The following is a 15,665-nucleotide window of genomic DNA, read 5'->3' on the forward strand; positions in this document are numbered from 1 at the left end:
ATGACTCACCCCGGGCTGACCTCCCACTTCCGTCTCCTACCAACATCCGGGTCTCCAAGACAATAGGCTCTACTGGCGGGTCACGTGCAATGAGTAGTCAAGGAGGCCTTTCTGCCCATTTGGGCATCTGCTGGCTCTCTGTGAACGTTAATATGAGCGGGAGGGGATTCCAGAGGCTCCAGTCTCATCGGGTGGAATTAAAACTCGATGGTATTTGTTGTAAGGTGAGTTTAGACAAGTTTGTCTTCACTTGTAAGTTGTGAGAAACCTGATAGAAATATATAAACTTATCAGAAGCATCGGTAGGATGGATAGCTGGAGTCTTTCCCCCCCCCCCCCCCAGGATGGAAATGTCAAACTTTAGGGGCAATAAGTTTAAGGTGGGGGGGGTGTCTTTGTTTAAAGGAGATTTGCAAACAAAGTTTTTTTATATACAAAGTGTGGACCATGTTGTCATGACAGATTACAGATAGGATAGCAACATTTACGAGGCATTTAGGTAGACATGTGAACAGGCAAGGAACAGAGGGATAAGGACCAGATGTAGGCAATTGTGATTACTTTAGAAAGGCATCATGGTTGGCACACATACAGTCAGCTGAAGGGCCTGTTTATGTGCTGTATGCAATGCCCTATGTTCTTGATCTAAAACAAAATAAAGAACCGTGGAAAGGGAAACAGAAATTGCTGGAGAAACTCAGCATGTCTGGTAGGATCTATAGAAGAGAGAAACAAACTTAACATTTCAACTCTGGTGACCCTTCCTCAGATATCAGCGAGGAAAGGTGATATATATGCTGAAGATATGGAGTAGAGGGGTGAGCAGAAGGGGAGAAAGACAACCAAACAGACATTGCTGGAAAAAAACTCGGCAGGTCAGCAGCATTTGTGGAGAGAAATTGGAGTTAATGATTGGACTCCAATGAACTTTCTTCTGTAGAGAATCTGCTCCATCTGGAAGATCCCTCTGTAGCTTTGGATAGTGAGGAGAGAGGAGCTAAAATGGCAATTTTGCACACTCTGCGTTTGGGGTGTGGGAAGATGTTGGGAGTGGACCGGGGTGTTCTGGAGAGAATGGCCTCTCTGAAATGCTGCCCAAGGCTTAATGTGATATCGTTCCAAATCAAGATGGTGTTTGGCTTAGAATGGAACCTGCAGTGCCACTCTCCTACTTTATCCCAGTTGCCCCTGCAAATCTTTTCTCTCCAGATAATTATCCAATTTTCTCTCGAATGCTTCATTTATGAGTTTGTCATTTTTATGAATTCTTAATATGAGGCAAGAGGGTAATGGGCATAGGTGGGAATGTGGAATAATCAGATCAACCACAATCTTCTGGCTTGAGAGACCGGGTGACCTACTCCTACTTTAATTCTTATATGTTCAGCAGTTCATGTCTGGGTAATCAACATTAACCACATTTTTAAAAAATGCCAGAGTCTATGTCCTCAGCATCCAATATGATTTCACCTTTGTGGGAGTCATCATGGAGGAAAATATTAAAATCATCCCAGAACATAAAAAACAGGATTAGGAATAGGCCAGTCAGGTCCTCAACCATGTCAGCTCATTCAATAAGATCGTGGCTCAGCTCATTCAATAAGATCGTGGCTGATCTGCCCTGCCTTAATTCCTCTTACATGCCACCTCCTCATAGCTCTCAATCCCAATATTTCAAGAATTCAATTCCTCTTCCAGTTTTATGGTCTCCACAATTCTGAGGTAGAGAAGAGATTCCTTCACATCACACTGAGGGATGACCTTATAGAGGTTATGAGGGGTTGATAAGGTGGACAGGCCTTTTCCCTAGGGTTGGGAAGTTCAAACTCGAGGGCATATTTTTACGGTGAGGAGAAAGATTTAAAAGGGTTCCGAATGACAACGTCTTCACACAGAGGGTGGAATCTACGTGGAATGAACTGTCAGAAGTGGAAAATGTTACAGCATTTTAAAGACTTTTGGACAAGTACATGAATAGGAAAGGTTGAGAGGGATATGGGCCAAACATGGCTGGCTGGGACTAGTTTTTGTTTGGGAAACTTGGTCTGCATGAATGAGTTGGACTGTAGGGTCTGTTTCCATGAGTGTCCCCTCATACTGTAACTATGTCCCCTAGTTTGAGATTCTATAACTAATGGAAACCATCTTCTCAACACCTTCCCTGTCAAGTCCACTCAGAGTTTTATATGTTTCAACAAGATCACTCCTTATTCTTCTAAACTCTGCTGAATAAAGACCTAATCTGTTTTGCCTTTCTTGATAAGTCAGAGAGTCATAGAGATGTACAGCATGGAAACAGACCCTTTGGTCCAACCTGTCCATGCCGACCAGATATCCCAACCCAATCTAGTCCCACCTGCCAGCACCCGGCCCATATCCCTCCAAACCCTTCCTATTCATATACCCATCCAAATGCCTCTTAAATGTTGCAATTGTACCAGCCTCCACCACATCCTCTGGCAGCTCATTCCATACACGTACCACCCTCTGCGTGAAAAAGTTGCCCCTTACGTCTCTTTTATATCTTTCCCCGCTCACCCTAAACCTATGCCCTCTAGTTCTGGACACACCGATCCCAGGGAAAAGACTTTGCCTATTTATCCTATCCATGCCCCTCATAATTTTTGTAAACCTCTATAAGGTCACCGCTCAGCCTCCGATGCTCCAGGAAAAACAGCCCCAGCCTGTTCAGTCTCTCCCTGTAGCTCAAATCCTCCAACCCTGGCAACATCCTTGTAAATCTTTTCTGAACCCTTTCAAGTTTCACAACATCTTTCTGATAGGAAGGAGACCAGAATTGCACACAATATTCCAACAGTGGCCTAAACAATGTCCTGTCCAGCCGCAACATGACCTCCCAACTCCTGTACTCCATACTCTCAGCCCCTTTTGAACTGTATGTGGGCCTCTGTGCCTGTACATCCTTTCTTAAGTATGAAAACTATAAACCGTTCTCCAGGTGTATCCTCAGCAATGCCCAATACAGTTTTAACAAGATTTATCTATTTTTAAACTCCAAACCTGTTATAGTAATGACCCAAATTCCATTTGGCTTCGTCATTACTTACTACATCTGCATGCTAACTGCTTATGTTTCATGCACAAGAACATTTTGATCCCAAATGGTCTGCACTTCTTTGGATTCTTTCTCCATTTAAATAGTAGTCTGCTTTTCGATTGTTCCTACTAAAATGCACGACTTCACACTTTCCCAGACGTAATCTTAAGGAACGGCTCACTGACTATTGCAGCTGGCCCATAGGGCCCAACCAGACCTCCTGGTCACTGCCCATTTTAATACCCCTTACCACTCCTTTCCAACATGACCATCCTTGGCCTCCTCTATTGCCACAACAAACCACACCGCAGATTGGAAGACCAACACATCATCTTCTGCCTGGGCAGCCTACAGCCCAGAAGACTTAACATTGAGTTTTCCAATTTCAAATATAGTCCCTTCCTTTCCCCCGACTCTCTTCCCAGCCCCTCCCCATCCCTTCCACTCTTCCAAGCAAACCAACTGGATTAATTCCTCCCATTGACCAAATTGATCGTACCCTTGACCTGTCTTTACCTATCCCCACTTCACCACCCTGCCCCTGCCACACCCTTTATCTACAGCTCCCATCACACCCAGCCCCAGTCCTGAAAAAGGATTACACCCAAAATGTTAACTTTTCCACCACCTGATGCTGTCTGACTTGCTGTGTTCTTCCAGCCTGCTGCCTATCTATTTTGGATTCCAGCATCTGCAGTTTTTTTGTCTCTAACTGCCATTCAATCATGGCCGATAGGTTTCTCAACCCCATTCTCCCCCCTTTCTGCCCATAACCCTTGATAATCAAGAACCTATCTATCTCTGTCTTAAGTATACTCAAAGACCTGGCCTCCACAGCCTTCTGTGACAATGAGTTCCATAGATTCACTAATCTCTCACTAAGGACGTTTCTCCTTATCTGTATTCTAAAACGTCTTCCCTTTACTCTAAGGCTGTGCCGTCTGGTCCTAGTCTCTCCAGTCAATGGAAGCATCTTCTCAAAATCTACTCTGTCCAGGCCATTCAGTATTCTGTACGTATCAATTAAATCCTCCCATCCTTCTGAACTCAGAGTCCTCAAATGTTCCTTATATTTTAAGCTTTTCATTGCTGGGACCATTCTTGTGAATCTCCTCTGAATAAACTCCAGGGTCAGTGCATCCTTCCTGAGATATAGGGCCCAAAACGACACACACTACTCCAAATTTGGTCTGACCAGAGTCTTATACAGCTTCAGAAGTACATTCCTGCTTTTATATTCAAGTCCTCTCAAATAAATGCCATCATTGCATTTGCCTCCCTAACTACTGACTCAACCTGCAACACCCATGACATACAACACTCCTCAGTCAGCTGCACTTGCTGCATCCTGAGATCTACACTTAGTGCCATGCATTACCACATGCACACTCTCGACCTTTCTCTCCATCAGTGCTGCTATGTCAGAGCTGCCCTCTTCCCAGTTCCACTTCATCCTCCGGTGTTCTGAAGAAGGGTCATTGAACTTGAAATGTAAACTCTGTTTTCTCTCCACAGATGCTGCTAGACCTCATAAGAGTCATAGAAATGTAGAGCACGGAAACAGATCCTTCGGTCCAACAGATATCTCAACCCAATCTAGTTCCACCTGCCACCACCCGGCCCATGTCCCTCCAAACCCTTCCTATTCATATACCCATTCAGATGCCTTTTAAATGTTGCAATTGTACCAGCCTCCACCGCTTCCTCTGGCAGCTCATTCCACACACATACCACCCTCTGTGTGAAAAAGCTGCCTCTTAGGTCTCTCCTCTCTTTCCTCTCTCACTCTCAATTGAGCATGGCCAATTCACCTAACCTGCACATTTTATTTTGGACTGTGGCAGGAAACTGGAGCATCCAGAGGAAACCCACGCAGACACAGGGAGAATGCCCGTGTCTGTTTATCCTATCCACGCCCATCATGATTTTGTAAACCTCTATAAGGTCACCCCTCAGCCACCGAAACTCCAGGGAAAACAGCCCCAGCCTATTCAGCCTCTCCCTGTAGCTCAAATCCTTCAACCCTGGCAACATCCTTGTAAATCTTTTCTGAACCCTTTCAAGTTTCACAACACCTTTCCAACAGCAAGGAGACCAGAGTTGCACATAATATGCCAACAGTGGTCTAATCAATCTTCTGTACAGCCGCAACATGACCCTTCCCTACCCTCCCCTTCACTGTTTTGATCACACAGCATTGCCCTTTGATGCGAAGGGCAGTGCTTGTCACTGGCCACTCGGGTGTTTTCCTATCTTCCTGGTGGTGGAAATCAAATAAAGATTCGTGCACCTTGTGTCTCTCACTGTCTCACACCTACACACACACACACACACACACACACCATGGGTGCTGGGGAAAAATAAGCACTACCGCAGTTAGGTGGTAGTGTGGGGGTTAAATAATATAAAAAAAACACCTGCAGTGAAAGCAAAAAAAAAGGGGAGTGTTATCACACAGCATTGCCTTTTGTGAAGGGCCACTGCTTGTCACTGGCCACTCAGGTGTTTTCCCCCTTTTGGAGATTGGATCAATGTGTGACTGTGTGTGTGTGTGCACGTGCAAGGACTCTCCTCCTCCTTGAAGGGGACTCTCCCTGTTGCTGCTTGGGGCCTGCCTCACTGCTGCTGCCCGGGACTTGCCTTGGGGCCCCTCCCCAAGACCTCCACTACTGCTGCTAAAGAAAACAAAAACTAAAGCAGAAATTGCTGGATAAATCATTAGATCTGACAGCACCTGTGGAGTGAAAAGAGTGAACCTTTTGAGTGCAGTGAAGAGTCGTCACTGGATTCGCAACATTAACTCTGCTTCCTTTCCATAGGTGCTGCCAGATCCCTTGATAGTTCACAGTTGTTTGCTTGTGATTAGAATGTACCTATTTATAATGAACAGTAGTTTCTGCAAGGTACACAAATCTGGTCAGTGTTTTCTCTTAACTTGCTTGCACCAGACAGGCAGATCAGATATTTTTGTGATGACCGTGGAATTTGTAGGATATAAGAATCAGCACACTTTCCCCAGTTAGTTGTAGCAGTAGAGATAACAGATGCGTTGTTCTTAACTTTTATTCTTCCACAGGCTCTGGAATGATCCCTGCAATTGGAAATTGGCAAACATAATTTTCCATTATTTAAAAAAAGAGGATGAATGAAACCTTTAACAATAGCTTAGCATTAGCCACAGATAAAAACACAATTTGTAATAAAGGATATCTTAACATGTTACTTAGCAAATAGTCATTGAATTGGGCAGAGTGAAGGTGAATGTATGTAAGGGAAATCATATTAGATAAACCTGTTGGTGATTTTGAAGATGTGACTAGCAGAAGAGATACAGAGAAACTAGTGACTAGTATATTGAAGAGGTAAGCAAGCAAAACTTGAGAGCGTCAGATTGGGGAAATACACGGACGTAGATTGAGAACTTACTAATGGATAGTTGAGCATAGAAATTCAAATTTTATTGTCATGCATACCTCAAAAACAGGGATACAGAAGTACTGTGAAAAGTGTACAATGTGACCATTCCTGATGCCATCTGAGGTACAGCAATTTTCAGAGATTGGCAAGCTATGTCTAATGGCGTATCACAAGAATCAGTTCTTAAACCCCAGCTGTTTGCAATCTGTATTAATGGTTTGAATGTGGGGATTTAATGAAATATTTCCAAGTTTGCAGATACACAAAACTAAATGCAAGTGTAAGTTGTGAAAAGGATATCAAGTTGCATCAGGTGGATTTGGGACTCTGAGTGGAAAAAAGAAAGAGCGAACATATATCAGATGTGGATGTGAGGTTAGCCACCTTGTCAGGAAAAACAAACCCACTTAGCTGCTTAAATTCAGAGAGACTGTGAAGTATTGAACTTAGAAACAAATGTTCTTGTTTATGAGTCACTGAAAGTTACTATTCAGATGTAGCAAGCAATGAAGAAAACAAATGGTACGTTGGCCTTTTTTTACAAAAGTTTTGTGTGCAGCAATAAAGATGTGTCACTTCAATTATGAAGAGATTTGTTGAAACCACATTGAAAGCATTGTTTGCAAGTCTGATTTCCTTGCTTCAGTAAAGATAAACTTGTGGTATCTGCAGAAGGCATGAATAAAGATCTTAAGTTTTTTAATTAAAGAATTATGTTATTACTTAGTAATTCAAATCTTAAAAATCGATCAAAGGAGCTAATTTCGTTCATATTCATTCATTAGAATGAGGCTGCAAGAAACAGACTTGAGAAAACAGACACCATTTTTGCAGCATAAGAACATACTGATTAGTTTGGGCCATCATTGACTGGGAGACACAGTAAGAACAGTTAACTGTCGATCTTAATTTTCAGACCAGGCAAGTATATTCTGATTGGTTCATTTGGAAGCACTAGCTTTCGAAGCACTGCCTCTTCATCAGGTGGTTGTCACTAAAGGTAGTGCTTCCAAATAAACCTGTTGAACTATGACCTGATGTTGTGTGATTTTTATCTTTGTCCACCGCAGTCCAACACCGGCTCCCCCAAATCATATTCTGATTCGTCAGCGTGTTGCCATGGTGAGACGGCAGCGATTGGTTCTGTTCATCACCCCTTTCATGTAAAAGGGGCAGTGTCTGAACAAATTCCTTTTGCCTACATAAAACAGTCCTGGGCATTTATTGATATGGTTTCTAACGTGCAAATACATCACTCTTGAGAGGCCTGGCTAATGATCTTAAATTGTTTTCCAGTGTAACTCTTAGAGCACTCCAGATTATTCAATAAATGATTTCCAATACTGAGTTGTATAAAATATTTTGAGAACTTCTAACCATGGGCTCATTGAGCATGATCAGCCTGCCTGCTGCCCACTGCCAATGGTCAACCAGATGTGTCATTTGATGTGGTCCACCCAACAATGAAACAAATGGCCAACAGACCTGACTTCACACTGGCATTGAGGGTCACATATCATGTTACTAATTTGTATGCTTGGCAAACTGTCTTTTTGGGTTCGATAGCAGCATCCTGTTAGTGGAGAAAAGCCCTTGTAAATGTACTGCACTGCAGGAGTGTGAGACAGCTAATTACACCTGTTCTGAATTTCACAAGGTCTAAGGAATGGTCATTGAATCCGAAGCATTAACTTTGATCTCTCTTCACAGATGTTGCCAGACCTTCTGAGCTTTTCCAGCAATGTCTGTTTTTGTTTCTGATTTACAGCATCCGCAGTTCTTTTGGGTTTGATATTTTGGCTAACTTCACCTTTTGTACAAATATTTGAGACAACTTCCCTTTGCAGTGTAGTCTGAGGTAGACAGAGCACCACTCAGTCTGAAAGTGGTGGATCTCGGCCCTGACAATAATTTTCATGGAATTCATCGAGTGGCAATTTGATCAGGATATCTGTCGAGACGCAGAATAGTTTTCAAGTACCATCTCTGAGTCAAGTTTTCATGGTGACCACATGACCAAGGCAATGCTCATGAGGTCGCAGAAAGATTTATCTTATAGTGTGTAGGACTGTAGGAATCCCAGTGTTGACCAATGAATATTGTTTGCTGGTAGATAGTCATTGAGAACCCATTCTACTCTTAAATTTAACTTTCTGTTGGGGTAATCAAACAGATTGCCTTTCCTTCAATGTATTATTCAAGAAGTATGCCGCTATCAGCTGCTGAATCACTATCTGTCCAAAGCCATTTTGCATCCCTAGGAGAGAGTGTGGACTGCAGATGCTGCAGAGTTGAGTGTGTTTTGCTGGAAAAGCACAGCAGGTCAGGCAGCATCTGAGGAGCAGGAGAATTGACATTTCGGGCATAAGCCATTTTGTATCCCTGCCTGTTTTGGGAGCAGACGTTCCATCTAGAATACAGAACAGTACAGCACAGAACAGGGCTGTCAGTCCACGATGTTGTGCTGACCATTGAACCTCATGTATGAACCCTCAAATTTCTGTGACCATATGCATGTCCAGCAGTCTCTTAAATGTCCCCAATGACCCTGCTTCCACAACTGTTACTGGCAACGTATTCCATGCTGTCACAACTCTCTGTGTAAAGAACCCACCTCTGACATCCCCTCTATACTTTCCTCCAACCAGCTTAAAACTATGACCCCTCGTGTTAGCCATTTCTGCCCTGGGAAATAGTCTCTGGCTATCGACTCTATCTATGCCCCTCATTATCTTGTATACCTCAGTTAGGTCCCCTCTCCTCCTTTTCTCCAATGAAAAAAGTCCGAGCTCAGTCAACTTCTCTTCATAAGATAAGCCCTCCAGTCCAGACAGCATCCTGGTAAACCTCCTCTGAACCCTGTCCAAAGCATCCACATCTTTCCTATAATAGGGCAACCAGAACTGGACGCAGTGTTCCAAGTGCGGTTTAACCAAAGTTTTATAGAGCTGCAACAAGATCTCACAACTCTTAAACTCAATCCCCCTGTTAATGAAAGCCAAAACACCATATGCTTTCTTAACAACCCTGTCCACTTGGGTGGCCATTTTAAGGGATCTTTGTACCTGCACACCAAGATCCCTCTGTTCCTCCACACTGCCAAGAATCCTATCCTTAATCCTGTACTCAGCTTTCAAATTCGACCTTCCAAAATGCATCACCTCGCATTTATCCAGGTTGAACTCCATTTGCCACCTCTCAGCCCATCTCTGCAACCTGTCAATGTCCTGCTGCAGCCTACAACAGCCCTCTATACTGTCAACGACACCTCCAACCTTTGTGTTGAATGCAAACTTGCTGACCCATCCTTCAATCCCCTCACCCAAGTCATTAATAAAAATTACAAACAGTAGAGGCCCAAGGGCAGAGCCCTGTGGAACACCACTCACCACTGACTTCCAGGCAGAATATTTTCCTTCTACTACTACTCGCTGTCTTCTGTTGGCCAGCCTATTCTGTATCCAAACAGCTAGGTTCCCCTGTATCCCATTCCTCCTGACCTGAATGAGCCTACCATATGGGGAACCTTATCAAATGCCTTGCTGAAGTCCATATTCACCACTTCCACAGCTCGAACCTCATCAACTTTTCTAGTCACATCCTCAAAGAACTCGATAAGGTTGTGAGGAATGACCTGCCCCTCACAAAGCTGAGTTGACTGCATTTAATCAAGCCATGCTCTTCCAGAATGTCATAAATCCTATCCCTCAGAATCCTTTCTAACACCTTGCAGATGACAGACGTGAGACTTACTGGTCTTTAATTGCTGGGTATTTCCCTATTTCCTTTCTTGAAGAGAGGAATTACATTTGCCTCTCTCCAGTCCTCAGGTACGACTCCAGTGGAGAGTGAGTGGCGAAGCAATCACATTTTCGTTTCCCAAAGCAGCCGAGGACAAATCTGGCCTGGCCTGGCGACTTGTCAATCTTAATGTTTGAAAAATTTTCAGCACATCAGCTTCCTCTATCTCTATCCATTCCAGCATGCACACCTGCTCTTCAAAGGTTTCATTCACTACAAAGTTCGTTTCTTTCATAAAGACAGAAGCAAAAAACTCATTTAGGGCTTCCCCTACCTCCTCAGACTCTATACACAAGCTCCCTATGCTATCCCTGATCGGCCCTACTCTTTCTTTGACCATTCTCTTATTCCTCACATAAGTGTAAAATGCCTTTGTGTTCTCCCTAATCCTTCCTGCCAAGCCTTTCTTGTGCCCCCTCCTGGCTCTCCTCAGACCATTTTTGAGCTCCTTCCTCGCCTGCCTGTAATCCTCTAGAGCTGAGCTTGACCTTAGCTTCCTCCACCTTATGTAAGCTACCTTTTTCCTTTTGACGAGAAGCTCCACCGCTCTCGTCATCCAAGGTTCCTTTATCTTACCCCTTCTTGCCTGTCTCAGAGGGACATATTTATTCATCACTCGCAACAACTGTTCCTTAAACAGTCTCCACATGTCTATAGTGCCTTTACCATGGAACAATTGCTCCCAATCCATGCTTCCTAACTCATGTCTAATCGCATCATAGTTTCTTCTTCCCCAATTAAATATCCTCCCATTTTGCCTAATCCTCTCCTTCTCCATAGCTATGTAGAATGTCAGGCAGTTGTGGTCACTATCACCAAAATGCTCTCCCACCACAAGATCTGATATCTGCCCCGGCCCGTTTCTGAACACTAAGTCTAGAATGGCCTCTCCCCTCGTCAGCCTGTCAACGTACTGAGTTAGGAAACCCTCCTGAACACACCTTACAAAAACAGCTCCATTCAAATCTTCTGCTTGAAGGAGGTTCCAATCAATATTGGGAAAGTTAAAGTCATTCACAGAAGAGCAAGGGGACATCCAAATTACCTTGTTAGCTGCTTATGTGACTGAAACTGCCGCTATTTGAGCAGTGTTAAGTAAACATATGTTATACACACTTTTGGAGCAGGTAAAACTTGAACCCAAGTCTCCTGGCTGGGGGGAGGGACACTACCACTGTACCATAAGAACTCTCCAACAGGAATCATCTGGCTTCACATTCACTTGGATCCGAGCTCCTACAAAAAGGAATTCTGCTGGGCCAGCCATCTACAGCACTTCATTGAAAAACATTTATTGGATTGCGATTCACATAAATTCATGGCCATATGTTTGACTTTAATGCAATTCTCTAGCTTTTTCTGGGTTTACTTCAGATTTCTAGCATCCATGGCATTTTGCTTTCGTTAACGTTCTGGAGAAGAGTCGTAACAAATTGGGGGAAAAAAAAGATGCAGAGATGCAGCCAGACTTGTTGAGTTTCTCCTGCTTTTATTGTACTTGTTCTTGAATGTACCATCTCTTCTTTCGTTTTCTTCCCTTTTCTTCCTTGTGTGCTTATATGTTTAAATATAAGCATCCCGAGGGTTTGAATGCATGCATAAAGTCTGACTTTGTATCAACCCGAAATAATTTGTGTGGGTTCTTTCTTAATTTGGACTTCACAAATGTGAGAATTAGGGAAACAAACCACTACCTATTTTTAAAATATGAAGAAATAAATTTAAAACTACCCTTGATATTGAGAGAAGAGGAGAACATTAAGATAATTTACCTGCCCCTCATGTCTATCACACTTGTCATAGATGGAGTACAGCAAATGTTCACCAAACTAATTCCTAGAATTAAGGAATTTTCCAAAGAGGAAAGATTAAGTAAGCTGGGCCTGTGTTCTTTGGAGTTTCAGAGGAAAGATGGAACGTTCAAATGTACAAAATTCTTACAGGGAGGTGGCAGGAAGGCTGCTTCCCCTGGCTATGGTAAGGAGACCAGATTAGATTAGATTCCCTACAGTGTGGAAACAGGCCCTTTGACCCAACAAGTCCACCCCGACCCTCCCCGAGCCAGTTGTTGGACGGATAGGATTAAGGAAAATCCTAAGGCCTTTTATAGGTACATCAGGAATAAAAGAATGACTAGAGTAAAATTAGGTCCAATCAAAGATAGTAGTGGGAAGTTGTGTGTGGAATGTGAAGACATAGGGGAAGTGCTTAATAAATACTTTACATCAGTCTTCACATTGGAAAAGGGCTATGTTAGTGAGAATATGCAGATACAGGCGACTAGATTGGATCAGATTGAGGTTGACAAAGAGGAGGTTTTAGCAATTTTGGAAGATCTGAAAATAGATAAGACCCCTGGGCCAGATGGGATTTATTTCTGGATTCTCTGGGAAGCCAGGGAGGAGATTGTAGAGCCTTTGGCTTTGATCTTCATGTCGTCATTGTCAACAGGAGTAGTGCCAGAGACTGGAGGATCGTAAATGCTGTTCCCTTGTTTAAGAAAAGGAGTCAGGACAACCATGGTAATTATAGACCAGTGAGTTTACTTTGGTTGCGGTTAAGATGTTGGAAAAGGTTTTAAGAGTTAGGATTTCTAATCATCTGAAAAGGATAATTCGATTAGGGATAGTCAACACAGTTTTGTGAAGGGTAGGTCGTGCCTAACTAACCTTATTGAGTTCTTCAAGAAGGTGACAAAACAGATGGATTAAGGTAAAGCAGTTGATGTGTATAAAGACTTCAGTGAGGCATTTGATAAGGTTCTACATGGTAGGCTATTGCACAGAATACTGAGTTTTGGGATTGAAGATGATTTAGTGGTGTTCAAAGTTTGTGAGAAGATTTGTATATCAGGTGCTCGTTGTTGTGGTTCTGTTTGCCGAGCTGGGAATTTGTATTGCAGATGTTTCATCCCCTGTCTAGGTGACATCCTCAGTGCTTGGGAGCCTCCTGTGAAGCGCTTCTGTGATCTTTCCTCCGGCATTTGTAGTGGTTTGAATCTGCCGCTTCCAGTTGTCAGTTCCAGCTGTCCGCTGCAGTGGTCAGTATATTGGGTCCAGATCGATGTGCTTATTGAATGAATCTGTGGATGAGTGCCATGCCTCTAGGAATTCCCTGGCACTTCTCTGTTTGGCTTGTCCTATAATAGGAGTGTTGTTCCAGTCGAACACATTTTGCTTGTCATCTGTGTGTGTGGCTACTAAGGATAGCTGGTCGTGTCGTTTCGTGGCTAGTTGGTGTTCATGGATGCAAATCGTTAGCTGTCTTCCTGTTTGTCCGATGTAGTGTTTTGTGCAGTCCTTGCATGGGATTTTGTACACTACATTGGTTTTGCTCATGCTAGGTATTGGGTCCTTCATTCTGGTGAGTTGTTGTCTGAGAGTGGCTGTTGGTTTGTGTACTGTTATGAGTCCTAGTGGTCGCAGTAGTCTGGCTGTCAGTTCAGAAATGCTCCTGATGTATGGTAGTGTGGCTAGTCCTTTGGGTTGCGGCATGTCCTCGTTCCACTGTCTTTCCCTTATGCATCTGTTGCTGAAATTGCAGGGGTATCCATTTTTGGCGAATACATTGTATAGGTGTTCTTCTTCCTCTTTTTTTTGTCTTTTTGCAGTTCTGGTGTACACCAGCATGAGCAAAACCAATGTAGTGTACAAAATCCCATGCAAGGACTGTACAAAACACTACAAAGGACAAACAGGAAGACAGTTAACGATCCGCATCCATGAACACCAACGAGCCATGAAACGACACGACCAGCTATCCTTAGTAGCCACACACGCAGATGACAAGCAACATGAATTCGACTGGGACAACACTGCAGAGCTGGGCTGTGAGGTGGCAAATGGAATTTAATACAGGAGCGTGTGAGGTTGTTCACTTCGGAAGAAGTAACAGGAATGCAGATTACTGGCTAATGGTAAAATTCTTGGTAGTGTAGATGAACAGAGAGATCTTGGAGTCCAGTTGCATAAATCCCTGAAAGTTGCCACCCAGGTTGAGAGTGTTGTTAAGAGGACATAGGTGTGCTGGTGTTTATTGTTAGGGGGATTTAGTTTCAGAGCCACGAAGTCATGCTTCAGCTGTACAAGACAGGTAAGGCCGCACCTGTATTATTGCATACCGTTCTGGTCACAGCATTACAGGAAGGATGTGGAAGCTTTGGAAAGGGTTCAGAGGAGATTTACTAGGATGTTGCCTGGTATGGAGGGAAGGTCTTACGAAGAAAGGCTGAGGGAACTGGAGAGAAGAAGATTGAGAGGTGTCTTTATCGAGACGTATAAGATAATCTGAGGGTTAGATCGGGTGGATAGTGAGAGCCTTTTTCCTCAGATGTTGAAGGCTAACATGAGGGGATGTAGCTTTAAATTGAGGGGTGATAGATTTAGGACAGATATCAGGGGTAGTTTCTTCACTCAGAGAAGTAGGGGTGTGGAACGGCCTGCCTGCAACAGAAGACTCGCTGACATTAAGGGTATTTAAATGGGCATTGGACATACAATGGATACTAATGGAACAATGTAGGTTAGATGGGCATCAGATTAATTTCACAGGTCGGTGCAACATTGAGGATTAAAGGGCCTGTACTGCACTATAACGTTCTATGTTCTATGACTCCTGGTTGTTGTAGTCCCCGAGCTGGGGACTCCTGGTTGTGGTAGACCTGGAGATGGATACTCCAGGTTGTGTTAGGCCCGGAGATGGATACTCCAAGTTGAGGTAGGCCCAGAGATGGATACTCCAGGTCGTGATAGAGTCGGAGATGGATACTCCAGGTCGTGGTAGGCCCAGAGATGGATACTCCTGGTTCTGGTAGGCCCAGCGATGGATACTCCAGTTTGTGGTAGGCCCAGCAATGGATACTCCAGGTTGTGGTAGGCCCAGCAATGGATACTCCTGGTTGTGGTAGACCCGGAGATGGATACTCCTGGTTGTGGTAGACCCGGAGATGGATACCTCTGGTTGTGGTAGGCCCAGAGATGGATACTCCAGGTTGTGGTAGGCCCAGAGATGGATACCTCTGGTTGTGGTAGGCCCAGAGATGGATACTCCTGGTTGTGGTAGGCCCCGAGCTGGTTACTCCAGGTTGTGGTAGGCCCAGAGATGGATACCTCTGGTTGTGGTAGGCCCCGAGCTGGATACTCCTGGTTGTGGTAGGCCCCGAGCTGGTTACTCCAGGTTGTGGTAGGCCCAGAGATGAATACCTCTGGTTGTGGTAGGCCCAGAGATGGATACTCCAGGTTGTGGTAGGCCTAGAGATGGATACCTCTGGTTGTGGTGGGCCCAGAGATGGATACTCCTGGTTGTGGTAAGCCCTGAGCTGGATACCCCAGGCTGTGGTAGACCCAGAGATGGATACTCCTGGCTGTGGTAGACCCGAAGATGGATATTC

The sequence above is a fragment of the Chiloscyllium punctatum genome, chromosome 7 (assembly GCF_047496795.1).
Source record: "Chiloscyllium punctatum isolate Juve2018m chromosome 7, sChiPun1.3, whole genome shotgun sequence".
NCBI lineage: Eukaryota > Metazoa > Chordata > Chondrichthyes > Orectolobiformes > Hemiscylliidae > Chiloscyllium > Chiloscyllium punctatum.